We start from the raw sequence: 2,204 nt of genomic DNA on the forward strand, positions 1-2,204 counted from the left end.
TAATATATACTCATTTTATCTCCAATTAGTAATCTATTTTAATAAATAGGTTCTCTGACATTTAAATTGTGAAGAACAAAGGTTTACAGTACACTACGTTGATTATGCACTGCCTCTGACACCAAACAACTTCATACCAAGCTTCACTTTGGTGAAGAAGATGGCTCCATCCCTGCTTCTTATCTTGATTCTCCTCAGTCAACATAAAAACCTCAAGTCCATCTGGTCCCACACCCACTTAAACTTCCATTTTCATAGAGGTCAGCTTCTGCTTTCATCTCCACTTACACTGTTCCTTACCCTCTCAACAATTTCCATGGAGCCCTCTGGAACAGTGGATTCAATACTAACATATTCCCCAACTTTCTTAGTCCCTTGGTAAAGAGCTTCTCCTTCTTAGCACTGTAACTGAAAAGTTCCAGCTTCCAAAAAACCTCCTTCCCACAAGAACACATCTGATGCTTAATTAAAATGTAGATTCCAGGCCCCATTGTAGGATTCTGATTTAGACATTTTCGGGTGGAATTTGGGCATCTTTATTTTAAATAAACTTCCCAGAAAATTCAGATGCAGGCTATCTGCAGAGAAGTATTTGGAAGGTGGATATAGTTAAATCAATAGTAGCTACCATTTATTGTGTCTCTACTATGTGCCAGAAATAGGCACACTGTCTCATTTACTTCTCACCAAAAAACCTTATAAGATGTTATGAACATTTTATAGATGAGAAAAATGAAGACTAAAGCAGTGAGAAACAACAGGAAAAAACAAAATTTATCTGTGACTGCATGACTAGTAAATAAGGGAGATAGGTTTGGATTCTAAGTGCATGCTGCATCTAACAACCCAGGTCTCCAAGCTCCTAAATCAGACCTCAAGTGAATCATAAATCTAAAAAATGTCTTCTTGAAGATGATTTAAAAGATGAAAAACCCAGCTCTGCTCGCAATTTCATTCCTCAGAAGTTCTATCTGTATACCTTATACTAACAATCTTGAATGGGCATGGTTCTCTGTTTGTTTGATTGCTTTTTTTTTTTTTTTTTCGAGACAGAACCTTGCTCTGTCACTCATGCTGAAATGCAGCAGTGCAATTTCGGGTCACTGCAACCTCCACCTCCCAGATTCAAGCAATTCTCCTGCCTCAGCCTCCTGAGTAGCTAGGATTACAGGCACCCACAATTACACCCTGCTAATTTTTGTATTTTAGGAGAGACGAGGTTTCACTATGTTGGCCAGTCTGGTCTCGAACTCCTGATGTCAGGTGATCCTCCCACTTCGGCCTCCCAAAGTACTGGTATTACAGGTGTGAGCCACTGCTCCCGGCTGGCATGGTCTTTTCAAATATAAATTCCCTCTCCTTCTTCCTTTCTCCCTTCCACCTCTTGCCTCTCTTCCTCTCTCTCTCCTTATGGCAGAAATCGGCCAAAGTCACCTATTTATTTGGCTGGGTTCATTACTTCTTTCTTTTTGGCAGAACAAGAGCACTTGGAAATATTTAGAAAAGGGATGCAGTGTTTGACTTCAGGAAAGCACTGCTAATGCTGCACTACATACTTTCAAGCACTCTAGATAATCCAGCTGTGAGAAAATGGCTATCAATCTTCTATAACTCTTAGTTTAAGGAGAAAGTATGCTATTTAAAAATACACCTTACTACCTATGTAAATGATAATAAACAGATAATAAAAATAGTATTTATTGTACATTTAAAATGTGTCAGGCTCTGTACTAAGTATCTTACATAAGGCTCACGATAAACCTTTGGCATAGGTATTATTATACCCATATTACAGCTGGGAAAATTAAAGTTTAAAATAGCTTGCAATGTAATACGGCTATTAAGTAGAAGAGACAGGGATTCAAACTGAGTCTGTCTGACTTTAGAGTTCAGACCATGTGCTTAAGTACTTTATCTGCTTCCACAAACCAACCTCTCAGGAAATAGCACACCTTAGACTGAAAAAGAACTGCATGATCCAGAATAGGCAGTGGAATTGAGCATTTTTATTTTAGATCTTTTTTCCTCACAGAGCACTGGGCCAACAGATACATTTGTTTCTCAAACATTAAGTGCCTACCTCCCTTATAGCCCTTTCATATTGAATAGTGGCTCACCTGCGCTGGTCTGAGCACTGAACAGAGAAAAGGAAATACTTCATGCTCCTTTTCACTCAATGCACTATCTTCTCCATCATTGTCTCT

This window comes from Cebus imitator, unplaced genomic scaffold, assembly GCF_001604975.1.
Source record: "Cebus imitator isolate Cc_AM_T3 unplaced genomic scaffold, Cebus_imitator-1.0 Scaffold570, whole genome shotgun sequence".
NCBI classification, from domain to species: Eukaryota; Metazoa; Chordata; class Mammalia; order Primates; family Cebidae; genus Cebus; species Cebus imitator.